Below are 13,982 nucleotides of genomic sequence, written 5' to 3'. Positions count from 1 at the left end.
ATCTGATCCTAAGGACGACACCTCCAACGTTCTCAACCCCCAGCACTGCATTGAAGTGTCATCTTAGACTGTGTGATTCGAAGGTCCGACGTGAGGCTTGAACCCACAACCTTCCTACTCAGAGGCGAGAGTACTACCAACTGAGCCAGGGTGACACAGTAATCTGAAATTTGTGGAGGGAAGAATCCCCGTTAAGCACGTGGGGATCACTGTCCCACACCTCCATTCAGAGCTAAGCTACTGGGAGGAAAAATCCATCAAAAACAATCCCCAGCACCTGCAGCAAAGCAAACATCACTTACCAACTTGGACTAAATTGTCCCAGTCTCAAGTCTCTGTAATATCGGCCTTTGTCCCTCGTCACCGCCAGTGACTATTGAGGTTCGAATCTTGATTCCTCCATTCTCCAACTCCCAGAGGTTTCTAACTCTGACAAGTCTATGGCGACTAGTGTGCAGAAACAGGGAATTAAACAATATACTGCGCAAGATAAACAGAGCAAACAGTGCAACGCTGTCAGCAATTATGTTGTTGTGGGTGTCCAAGGGGGAAGGTTTTGTTCAGTGTGATTGACAGTTTACTAAGAGGAAGGTTGTGTTCTGCAGCAATCACTCAGACATCCTCCAAACGTCTCTGAAGTGATTACCAAATGTCTGTGGCTACATAACATATTGTACTCTCATTATAACTAGTATCAATCACAATAACTCAGCACAGCTCAACATCACACGCGTATCTCTTTATCACAGACTCATTGTCACATTCCAATATACTGTACCTTTATAACACCTCGATGTAGCTCGCTATAACATATTGTCTGATTTACCTCTTTATAATAATAGTAACCCTTGCATTTAATACAACAAATTACTTTTGTGTAGTGCCTTTCATGTAAGGAGGACGTCATATCGCTCCTGGAATTGAACTCAGGGCTCTCGCTTGCAAAGCGAGTGCTCTAACCACTGAGTTACAGGACTCCACAATGTCGTCACGGATGGGTGAGTTTTTTGTGATACCATAAAGACATCCACACATTTCATACATAGACAGAACATCTCCAGCTTCTCATAGGTCATTCAGATTGCGAATGTGACTAAATTCACAGCCAACATACACACACACATACTTACATACACACACACGCGATTACATACACACAATTATGCTGACCCATATACACACATACACAAAAAATATATGCAAATGCATATGGCAGACATATGCCTATGTATGTAGTGTATACATGTATATTTATATATACATACACATGTACACACAAACATACACACTATGCACATATACATATATGCCACGCACACTCATAAGGTACACACATGCACACATACATTTACACAGTCACATACATATAGATACACACGCATGTATATATACACACACTCAGATATATAAACACATACACATACTCATATACACATATTTACAAACGGGAGCACACACACATAAACACACTCAAGTAAACAAACACACAAACTAACACATAAACACCCATCTTTTGCGCACTTATGAACACACATACGCACGCACATCTGAACATAGCTCACTTATATAAACGTGCACAAATCTTCATAAAGGCACCCCATATGAACGCGTACATATGAATGCACAAGCACATGTGTGTGTTTGTCTATGAGTATGTGTGCACACGTGTGTATATGTGTATATATATATGTATACACTACTTACATAGGCACTACATATATACAAAGATACACTCACTTAGTTATAAACGTGACAGGCTGCTAATATAAGTGTTTGCACACCAAGTGCTAACATCTCAGGACTGACTACCCATTGAACAGGCCCCTCACTGAAGACAAAGAGAGCCCTGTGCAGTGAGCATATTCTGTGCCCCACGTAATAACACTAATAATCCTTGCATTTGATATAGCGCCTTATCACGTCTTCGAGACGTCTGAAAGCGCTTCACAGAATATCCTCGAATGCGAATTGACTGCATATTCTGTGGACGAAACGCGGCAGCCAATTGCGCACAGCAGTGTCCTACAAACAGTCGTGGATTAAGCGACCAAATTATGATTATATTTTGGGCGGGAGGGTTTATTAAGCCCAGAAATGATCCCCTAATCGACTAAGAACCGGGTTCCTGCTTACTGCCAGGTAAACAGAGGCATATGGAGTAAGGAAACTTGCCTAAGGTTTCACCCTGCCCGGGAATCGAACCCGTGTCCCCTCGCTTGCTTACTCAGTACAGTATTCAGGAGATTAGTTGAACAGTTGAACAGTGTTCCGCATGTCTCCTGATGTAATGACCCAACACATTGGCTGGGTTCATATAAAGCGAATCTCACGCGCAGCAGTGCTCACCTGCCTATAGCTGGTGGACCACACAGCGAACAAGAGTGTTGTCTGAGGCTCTCTCTCTCTCTCTCTCTCCCGCCTTGCCCTGCCCAGCCCTGTCCTTCAGGCTCCTGTGATTCTCATTCCCAGCACTAAGACGCGAGGAGGCCCCACAAGCCAAGCGCCCTCTCTCGTAAACGTCCCTCTCTCGCTCTTTCCCGTCGCCTCTCCCTCTCTTCCATTTCACTGACTCTTTCACGCCAACCCCACGGTCCCCCCAGGGCTCGGCCAATCCACGGCTACGTCGGACCAACCTATCGCCCTGGCTGGAGGGCTGGGCTTCCTTCGCTTGGCCAATGTCAGAGACGCACTGCGACCTCACCACATCCCGGGCCCATCTTCCTCTTCGTTTCTCATTAGGCATCTGTCTGTGCGGAGCAGGGATGGAGTGATCCAGGCTGTCGTTTCTAGGCAACCGGCTGCAGCTATTGGGAGTCCTTTATAATGAGGGGTCCTCAGACAGAACTCTGTCGCCTTTCATTAATCTCGTGACAAAACGGGCCTTGCAAGCCCTTTTATTCCCTTTCTCTTTCTCTTCATTCAGCCTCTTTCTCAGGCTGCCATTGGCCTGGTGAGGACTGAGAGAGACACGCTCTGTAATGCGCTGTGTAAATGTAAATGCTCTGTGTGTTGGGGGAGGGGATATTGATATATATCAAGTACATATATGCATATGTACACATACATATAAACACGTGTGCATACACACTCATAGATACACACATATATACACACATACGTTTACACACATTCACACAGTCACACGTACAGATACACACACACGTAAAGACACACACTCAGATATGCACACATATAACACATACATATACTCACATATACACACTCTTGAACACACAAGCACAAACAGATACAAACACACACACAAGTAAACAAACACTGACACACAAACACCCAAATGTGTACACTTATGAATAATAATAATCCTTGTATTTCATACAGCGCCTTATCACGTCTTCAAGATGTCTCAATGCGCTTCACAGAATATACTGTAAAGTGAATCGACTGTATATTTTTGGGGTACAACGTGGCAGCCAATTGCGCACAGCAGTGTCCCACAAACATCGTAGATTCAGTGACCAAATTATTTATACATTTTTTAAATTGTTGGAGGGATTATTACCCCCGGAAAAGTAATCCACCAATGATCTAACATCACAGGATTCGGTGCAGACTGGAGCCCCATTACCTGCTGTGAACATACATATACACACACAAATGAACACATACATACACTCACATGTACACACCCTTACACACGTGAGCACACATACACATTTATTGGCAGTATGATCGTCATTTCTTAAACCGTTTGAATTGACCCCCTCTCTCGGTCAGGCGGGAAGGGAGGACAAATGATTAAGAAACAGCTGCCAGCTTGGCCTGCGAGCTCCTCTTTATCTGGTGGCGGCTGCTTCAAACCAGTAATTAATCCCTTACAAACACAACAGGCCATTAATGCGCCTGAACTTGTGATCTGGGAGGCTTGACCTGGTTTCTAAAGTCTTCCCTGACCTATTTCACTGAGTGAAAGGCCCTGTGTCTGAGCCTTGGGTCTGCATTACCGATGCTATAGTCACAGCACTTGTCCGTTTCACACAAAGCTCATACAACGTCTCAAAGCGATGGACAGAAATTGCTGTCGTTTAGTGACTGTATTTTGTAGGCAAACGCGGCAGCCGTTCAAGCCTTCAATTGGTTGGGATGCGTATTGCAGGACTTCCCATCTGAGGCAGGAACATAAAGCTAACTTGAGCACCTGGTCACTAGGCTCAGGCCAGGCTTGCCCTGCCGAAGAGGCCTTCCCGACACCTGACCTGCTCGGGTGGTCGTGAAGACATGGCTCAGGTCTGCATTGTCCTTTGACAATTTAGGACCTAGAAGAGTTTGGGGGTGATTGGGGCTTACCCGAGGGGTAACCCTCGTTCCTAAGTGGAAGTGGAAGGTATTCGGTTGAGTTCGGTTAATGGGGGTGAGCAGGTCTAACCTCACTCACTAATAAAAAAAGCCAGTCTATGAGCTCAAAGTTTTTATACTGTGCTGTCACTAACCTAGGAGTGTGGACGGCCATTTTTAGAGAAAGCTTTACTCTGTCTCTAACCTGTGCTGTCACTGACCCAGGACTATGGACTGACAGTGTGGAGGGAGCTTTACTCTAACTCCATCTTTCAGTGTACGGAGCGTTACTGTATCTCTAACCTGTGCTGTTGCTGACCAGGGAGTGCCACAGTAATAATAATAATAAAAATCTTTGCATTTGATATAGCGCTTTTCACATCTTCTAGACGTCTCAAAGCGCTTCACAGAATATACTGTAAAGTGAATTGATTGTATATTGGTGGGCGAAACGCGGCAGCCAATTGCACACAGCAGTGTCCCACAAACAGTCGTGGGTTGAAGTGACCAATTTATTATTGTTTTTTTTCTTGAGGGATTATTATCAGGCGTGTGGAGTAAGGAAACTTGCCCAAGGTTTGGCGCTGCCGGGAATTGAACCCAGGTCTCCTGCTTGCAAGGCGAGGACTCCATAATACTCCACAGTATACACAGTATGTGCCTGAAAGGGTGGTGGAAGCAGATTTGATAATTGCTTTCAAAAGGGAATTGGATATGTACTCAAAAAATAACAATTTAGTCACTCAATCTACGACTGTTTGTGAGACTGCTTTGTGCAATTGGCTGCCGCGTTTCACCCACAAAATGTACAACAAATTCACCTGTTTGATTTATTCATTATGAATCATACTCAGATCATTCTTTTTTCCTTTCTTAAAACATACCTTTCATTTATTCACCTTGATTTTAACCCCTCCTCCTTCCCCCCCGCAGTATTTATGACACTTGTGATGATAATAATAATCCTTGCATTTGATGAAGCGCCTTATCACGTCGTTGCGACGTCTCCAAGAGCTTCACAATATATTGTAATGTGGATTGACTATGTTTTGTGGGCAAAATGCAGCAGCCAATTGCTCACAGCAACTGTCATCAGCAGTGCCCTAGAATACTGCGGACCCACCTGGCTCAGGAACTGGATTACCGAGCCAACGCATAGGGCTGGCTTGATTCCAACATCCCGTTCCCAGCACACTAGTTCAGAGCTGCAACACCTTACAGAAGTTGTACAACGATGTTCAGATGCAGGATATAAAGCACAGTAAAAACACAGACAGGGACTTTTGTGATGGGTGGAGGAGAGGAATGATACAAAGAGGAACAGGGCCTTAGGGAACTTCCGAGCTGATGGGAAAAAGGTGCGTGTGTGATGATGAATGGTAAACTCACTGCACAGGTGCAGCAACTTGAGAAGAAACCTGATAGGCATCCACACAGTTGAGTATTACATTACCTGTCACAGATCCGCATGGCACCTTGTCTGTGTTTTTTAAATGACAATTTGACTTCTGCCGATCATGAGGAGCAATTAAGTAAACTAGACATGTTCATGTTGGAAAAGATACGGTTGAGAGGCAATGTGGTTGCGGTTTTTAAGATTCTAAAGGGACTGGTTAATGTAAACCATAATAAGCTGTTTTATCTTGTACAGAACAGTAAAACCAGAGGACATAGGCTGTGATTGAAATGGGGTAAATTCAAAACACATTGGCTATTTCAGTGAGGGAATAGTAAATGTCTGGAACAGGCTCTCTTGGGAAAACGTTAGGCAAGTTTCCGTACTCAACAACAACAACAACAACAACAAGATTCCATTTATAGAGCGCCTTTCACGTCAGGAGGACGTCCCAAGGCGCTGCACAGTTGGGTCATGACCCGAGCAGGGGGGAAATGGTCAGGGTGAGGGGGAGGGAAGAGGAGGGGGGAAATGGTCAGGGTGAGGGGAGGGAAGCGAAGGAGCGAGGAGGAGGAAGAGAGTCGAGAGGGGAGCTGAAGGCACGGTCAAAGAGAAAGGTTTTGAGACCGGCCTTGAAGGAGGAAAGGGAGGAAGCGGCGAAGGCACTGGGGGATGGAGTTCCAGAGCCTGGGGGCTGAGAGGCTGAAGGCCCGACCACCGATAGTAGGGCGGTTGGGGCAGGGGACGTGGAGCAGACCGGAGCCAGAGGAACGGAGGGTACGGGCAGGTAGGTAGGGGGATAGTAGGTTGGAGAGGTAGGAGGGAGCAAGGCCGTGAATGGCCTTGCTCTGTTTACCTAGCAGTAAGCAGGAGCCTAACAATAATAATAATCCTTGCACTTGATATAGTGCTTTTCACGTCTTCTAGACGTCTCAAAGCACTTCAAAGATTTTACTGTAAGGTGAGTTGACTGTATATTTTTGGGCGAAACCCGGCAGCCAATTGCGCAGAGCAGTACAAGCGACTGACAGGATGGTGGAAGGCAAACTGGATGGACCTCGGTCTTCTTTCGCCAGCAAATTCTTATGTTCTTATGTCACATCTCAAGACCCTCCTCTTTGACTACACCTTCGGACACCTCCTACCCCTACCATCCCTGTTCTCCACCTCTCCTGATACCAACCCGAAGTTCAGGTTCAAATCCTTGGTCGGGTGCCTTGGGACGTCCTCCCGACATGAAAGGTGCTATACAAATGTAATTTGTTGTTGTTGTTGTTTTCTAAACTAGCAGGGAATGACAGGTGGAGACAGGAAGCAAACCTGAGTAGTTGCCTAGGGAATTGAGCTGATAGCGAGCTGTCAGTAAGGAAGGACAAAGGTTTATATCACTTTTTGATCAGTTGGGTGTCTGATACATGTGGAAACCTATCACCGTTGCTTAAAAGTATCCAAACCAAACTGAGAATTCCGTGGCCCCCCCTACACATGGAAATCCCAGAGACAGATTGCTGGAATGGAATGCGCACTCTCTCCCTGGAGGGATGCTTCCTGTTTACCTAATTCCGGAAAGTATAAGGCTCAGGTTGGCAAGAGCCAAGACTTGGGGACCCCAGAGTGTGTGTTGGGGCAACTGTTTGAGTCTAACCAGCTAAAACTGCATAGCTTGCCATTAATAGCACTCTCTGTCCAGCTTTCTCGCTGCTTGTCCAGCTAGGACCATCCAACCCAGCTTTGGTTTGCAGGGATAACAGGAGCTGATTGGGATGACTCCTTGCCCTGGCTGGCTGTGCTGTCATCATCAGGACCCTGGAATACTGCAGACCTGCCTGGCTCAGGAACCAGACTTCTGAGCCCGCCAAACACGTCACCTTGGAGCCAGTTCAGTTCGGTTACCACCCACCACCTCCCCCCAAGGTGGTTTAATGTCTCCAAGGTCACAGCAGCAAGAGGTGACATGAAAGCGACAGCATATATTCAGTCACAACTCGGCATAAGATTGCACAACACCGAGAAATGGGAACCAAAAAGAAAGAAAAAGAGAAGCTGAGGTCAGAGCGACAGGAAACAGAGAGAGAGAGAGAGTGAGCTTGTACTACATCCTCGGTTACAAAACAAGCTGAAGACACATCAAGTACCTAGTCTGCAACCAAGAAACACTGGATCTTAGCCACAATCAACGGTGGAGTGGTTTAAAGCCCAGGAATAATGCTCTGTGCAAACAACAATAACAAGATTACATTTGTATAGAGCCTTTCACGTTGGGAGGCGCTGGACATAGTGCAGCATTTCGGACCCGAGCTGGGGTTGGGTGGGTAAGGGAGGGGAGGGAATGGGGGTGGCCGATGGCATGGTCAAAAAGGAGGGTCTTGAGGCAGGACTTGAAGGAGGCTAAAGAGGGGTCGAGGCGGAGTGACTGGGGGATGGAATTCCAGAGATTGGGGGCAGAGTGGCTGAAGACTCTCCTGCCAATGGTGGGGTGGGTGCATCAGGGGACATAGAGCAGGCCAGAGCCGGTTGAGCTGAGGGAACGGGCGGGTTGGTAGGAGTTTAGGAGATCGCAGAGGTAGGGTGGGGCGAGGCCATCGAGGGCTTTGTATGTGAGGACCAGGATCTTGAACTGGATCCTCTAAAGGATAGGGAGCCAGTGGAGTCGGGTGAGAGTGGGGGAGATGGGGTCATGGAGTTTGGTGCGGGAGAGGACACGGGCTGCAGAGTTCTGGGTTATCTGCAGCCTGTGGAGGGAGGAGTTGGGAAGGCCAACAAGCAGAGCGTTTGCATAGTCGAGCCTGGAGGTGATGAAGGCATGAACAAACAGGTGTTGAATCCCACTGCTGCTTGAGATAAAGGACAGTGCACTTCTGAATAATTAATGGACTCATTTACACAAAGAGCAGAGTCCTGTAGCATATGTGGTAGAGCACTCAATTTGCAAACAAGAGGACCTGGGCTCGATTCCCAGGCAGGGCAAAACCTTAGGCAAAATTTCCTTACTCCACACACCTCTGTTTACCTGGCAGTAAGTAGGAACCTGGTTGGCAATTGGCGGATCGCTTTTCCAGGAGTAATAATTTGGTCACTCAATCCACGACTGTTTGTAGGACACTGCTGTGCCATTGGCTGCTGCGTTTTGCCCACAAATTAGACAGTCACTTCACTTTGCAATATATTCTGTGAAGCACTTTGAGACGGCTCAACAATGTGATAAGGCCCTATATCAAGTGCAAGGATTATTAGTATTACTTACTATTATTGTTAAGGAAATTATTAACTGCAGAGGGATGGGCTTTTTTAAGGCCTATTTCTTTGACTGTACTTTTGGTCACCTTTCCCCTTTCCTCTCAACTTGGGCTCCCATTCAGTTGTGTGAAGTGCTTTGAGACGTGGAGGCTGGACTACACTAACTCTCTGCTTGCCAGATTCCCCGACTCTTCCCTCCACAGGCTGTAGTTTATCCAGAACTCTGCAGCTCATATCCTCTGCCATACCAAGCTCTGTGAACTGATTACCCCCATCCTCGCCCGGCTCCACTGACTCCACATCCTTCAGAAGATCAAGTTTAAAATCCTCGTCCTTCTTAAATTTTAAAGCCCTCCATGGTTATGCTCCTTCCTACCTCTGTGATCTCTTAACTCCATACCAACTTGTCCACTCCCTCCGTTTGGAGCGACTGGCCTGCTCTGTGTTCCCCACCCTGTCTGCCCCACCATTGGTGGATGGGCCTTCAACTTTTCTGCCCCCACCCCCTGGAACTTTTGCCTGATTCAAGCCCTGTCTCAAGACCTTTCTCATTGACCGTGCCGTCAGCCACTCTCCCACCCCCACTCCCCCTATCCTCCAACCCTCTTGATCCTAACTCCCAAATCGGGTGCAAACTTTTAACTGTGCAGAGCCTTGGGATGTCCTTCTGATGTGAAAGGCGCCATATAAATGTAATTTGTTATTGTTGAGACATACTATATAAACGTAATTTGTTATTGTTAGTGTCCTAACATGGTAGGCGCTATGTAAATAATAATATGTAATAACCCTTGAATTTTATATAATACCTTATCACAATATTGAGAAACCTCGAAGCTCTTCACAGAATATACTGTAAAGTATATGTGGGCGAAATGCGACAGCCAATTGCGCACAGCAGCATCCCACAAACAGTCATGGATTAAGTAACCAAATTATTATTATTATTGATTAATTTATTTATTGAAGGGATTACCCCGCAGGGAAAGCGATCTGCCAGTTGATTATCAACTGGTTCCTATTTACTGCTAGGCAAACCTTTAAAGCAGTGTGGAATAAGGTTTCCCCTATTCGGGAATCGAACCCGGATCTTCTCGCTTGCAAGGCGAGTGCATTAACCAAGATACAGGGCTCCACCATACGCTACAGGACTCTACCTGGCAAATTTAAGAATAAATTTGTCGTTAATAATCATTCCTGAAGCCACAGAGAAGAAACACCTAAAATGCCTTCCATATATCCTTAAACATTGCGGGAGATCCATTGCACAAACATTTTAAACATGATATTACGAAACATTTATTCGCAAACGTAAATTGCTTTAGTATGATATCTAACTTGCATTCTGTGGTATAATAATAATAATAATCCTTGCATTTGATATAGCGCTTTTCACGTCGGGAGGACGTCCCAAAGCGCTTCACAGAACACACTGTAAAGTGAATTGACTGTATATTTGTGGGCGAACGCGGCAGCCAATTGCGCGCAGCAATGTCCCACAAACAGTCATGGATTGAAAATGACCTTTTTATTATTGTTTTTGTCTGTCAATACTGGCGAGTGCTTATTGGAATTTCTTTTATGAAACACAATACATATATTCTGCCTCTAAACTGCTATTTAACTACTTTAATATGCATCCATTAGACTCCATAATAGAGCACGTTACAGTATTAAATGACCGCAAGAGGGACAATCATATGGCCTCAGGAGGCTATGCAGCTCTGCAAGGGAATTGAGCACAAGAGAGGGGTGTACTTGCTGCATTGTGGAGTCCTGTAGCATATTGGTTGGATATGCTACAGATTGATTTCTGGGGGTAATAATCCTTACAAACCAAAAATAATAATAATTTGTTCACTCAATCCACGACTGTTTGTGGAACACTGCTGCCGTGTTTCGCCCACAAAATACACAGTCAATTCACTTTACAGTATATTCTCTGAAGCGCTTTGAGATGTCTCGAAGATGTGATAAGGGGCTGTATCAAACGCAATGATTATTATTGTTATTATTTTAAGAACTCAAGAACAGGAGTAGGCCATTCAGCCCCTCAAGCCTGTTCTGCCATTCTATTAGATCATGGCTGATCTGCACCTCAACGTCAATTTGTCCCATATCCCTTGGTACCCTGCCTAACAAATCTATCCACCTCAGTCTTGAAAATTTGAATGGGTCCAGCATCCATAGCCTTTTGGGGAAATAATTCCATATTTCCACTACCCTTTGTGTGAAAAAGTGCTTCCTGATTTCACTCCTAAATGGCCTAGCTCTAATTTTAAGATTAAAATCCCTTGTCCGGATTCCGCCGCCAGAGACGATAGTTTCTCTGTAGCTATCCTATCGAATCCTTTTATTATTTTATACACAAACTTTAGGACACAAGTGAGAATAAGCTTACTTAAACTGTTGTCGAGAGAGAGAGAGAGAGAGTGTGTGAGTGAGTGATCATTTCATGAAAATGCAATTATAAAAATGTCTGGTGGCTTTTACCGCACTATTCAGGTGGACGTTAAAGAGCCCATGGCACTATTCGCAAAGAGAAGTCTCTCCCAGTGTCCTGGCCAACAATCCCCCAAATAAAAAATTAGCCACTCACTCCATGGCTGAATGTGGGACATTGTTGTGTGCAAATTGGCTGCTGTGTTCACCCACAAAATACAGTCAATTCAATTTCGAAGGTCAGTGACGAAAGGTCATTGAGCTGAAACATTAACTAATTTTCCTGTCTCCATGGATGTTGCCTGACCTGCTGCGTGTTCCCAGCGACTTCTATGTTTATAACACTTTGCAATATATTTTGTGAAATGCTTTGAGACATCTCAACAATGTGATAAGGTGCTATATGAAATTCATTATTATTATTAATATCAAATGCAAGGATTATCATCACACTTCCAGTCATTGCAACACCATGTGCAGGACTGTGGGTATTAGTTGAAAAGATCAAGAATAAAACTACAGTAATTGCCATTCTGGGCAAAGAATTTAGGTTAAATAGCACTCCACTTTCACTGCTTTGGGCAGTAGTCTGTTGTTGCAACAATATACCAGGTGACGTAACAGCAAAGCCTCTATTCCAGTGCTTCTGGTGGTTCGTCAATGTCACTGAAGAATTTAAAACAACACAAATTATACTTGGTGTCAAGAAAATGTCCCAAGGCTCTGTACAGTTAACGATTTACATACAAGCTGAAGCAAAATAGTCGTCCACGATATTAAAGGGATAGGGGCAGCATGGATACAGAACTGGCTGGGAGACAGAAAGCAGAGAGTGGTGGTGAAAAGTTGTTTTTCTGACTGTAGGGAATTGTGCAGTCGTGTCCCCCAGGGGTCGGTATTGGGACCAGTGCTGTTTTAAATTTACATAAATGACGTGGAGCTGGATATAGGGAGTACAATTTCTAAATTTGTAAATGATACTAAGCTAGGAAAAATAGTAAACAGCGAGGAGGATAGTAGCAGACTGCAAATGAACATAGACCGACTGGTAAAATGGGCAGAGACGTGGCAGATGGAGTTTAATGTGGGGAAATGCAAAGTAATGCATTTTGGGAGGAAGAATGAGGAGAGGCAATATAAGCTGATGGTAGAGTCTTAAAGGGGGTGAAGGGACAGAGAGACCTGGGGGTTCATATAAGTAAATCTTTGAAGGTGGCAGGACAGGGAGATAAAGCTGTTAAAAAAGTATACGGATACTATAAATAGGGGCGTAGAATATTTTTTCACAAAGCGAATTGTTTGGATCTGGAATGCATTGCCTGAAAGGGTGGTGGAAGCCGATTCAACAACAGTTTTTAAGAGAGAAATAGATAATTATTTGGGGAGGACAAGTCTGCAGGGCTATGGGGAGAAAGCGGGGGAGTGGGATAGATTTGGATAGCTCTATTCAAAGACCCGACACAGACACAATGGGCCGAATGGTCTCCTTCTGTGCTGTATAATTTTATGATAAAAAAAAGCTGGGGGTCAGGATCAGGAGAGGTGGAGGGTAGGGAGGCTTGTGGTAGGAAGGTGACTGAAGGCATGGTTGGATAGGAAGGTCTTGAGGAGGGCCTTGAAGGGGACAAGGGAGTGAGCGAGGTGAAAGGACCGTGGGATGGAGTTCCAAAGGGTGGGGGCAAAGAGGCTGAAGGCCCAACCGCCGATGGTGTGGTGGGCCGGGCGGGGGACATGGAGCAGGCCAGAGCCAGATGAGTGGGGCGAGTTAGGTCTATATGGGGTTAGCAGATCACAGAGGTAGGAAGGAGCAAGACCGTGGAGGACATTGAAGGCAAGGATGAGGATTTTTAACTCTATCCTCTGGGGGATGGGGAGCCAGTGAAACCAGGCATGAGTGGGGTGATCGGGTCATGGAACCTGGTACGGGAGAGGACACAATCTAGAGAGTTCTGAATGATCTTTAGCTTGTGGAGGACATAAAAGCGGTCATAGTTTAAATGAAAAAACATTTGAGGGACACGTCATACAATATTAGTAACCCTTGCATTTGACATGGTGCCTTATCACATCAAGGCATCTTAAAACACTTCACAGGATTCACTGTTAAGTATATTACAGATTATTTGTAGGCAAACATGGCAGCCAACATCCATGAAGTGAATAACCAATTTTATCTGGAGAACTGTTGGCCAGGAAACTGAGATAGAACACTGCCTCATGGGAGGGGTGCTATATAAATGCAAGGTGTTGTTGTTGACACTGGGAGAAACTCCTGACTCTTTTCAAACAGTAGCCATGGGACTTTCAACATAATAACATCCTGATCTTAACCACCTGAACAGGCAGAGTGGCCTCTGTTTAATGTCTCACCTGGAGATGATGATTTCAGCGCTTTGGGACATCCTCCCGACATGAAAGGTGCTCTATAAATTTAATTTTGTTGTTGTGTTGATAACGTTTGACACTGCAGGATTCCCCCAGCATTACACCCGAGTCAGCCTAGACTGTGAGTTCATAATGTAAGGGCCTTGAATTCACAACCTTCTGACTCAAGAGAGTGCTACCAACTGAGTCAGGCTGACACTAATAATAATATTTGATATAGCACCTTATC

This window comes from Callorhinchus milii, unplaced genomic scaffold (genome assembly GCF_018977255.1).
Source record: "Callorhinchus milii isolate IMCB2004 unplaced genomic scaffold, IMCB_Cmil_1.0 Scaffold2, whole genome shotgun sequence".
NCBI lineage: Eukaryota > Metazoa > Chordata > Chondrichthyes > Chimaeriformes > Callorhinchidae > Callorhinchus > Callorhinchus milii.
This window is presented reverse-complemented; position numbering follows the sequence as displayed.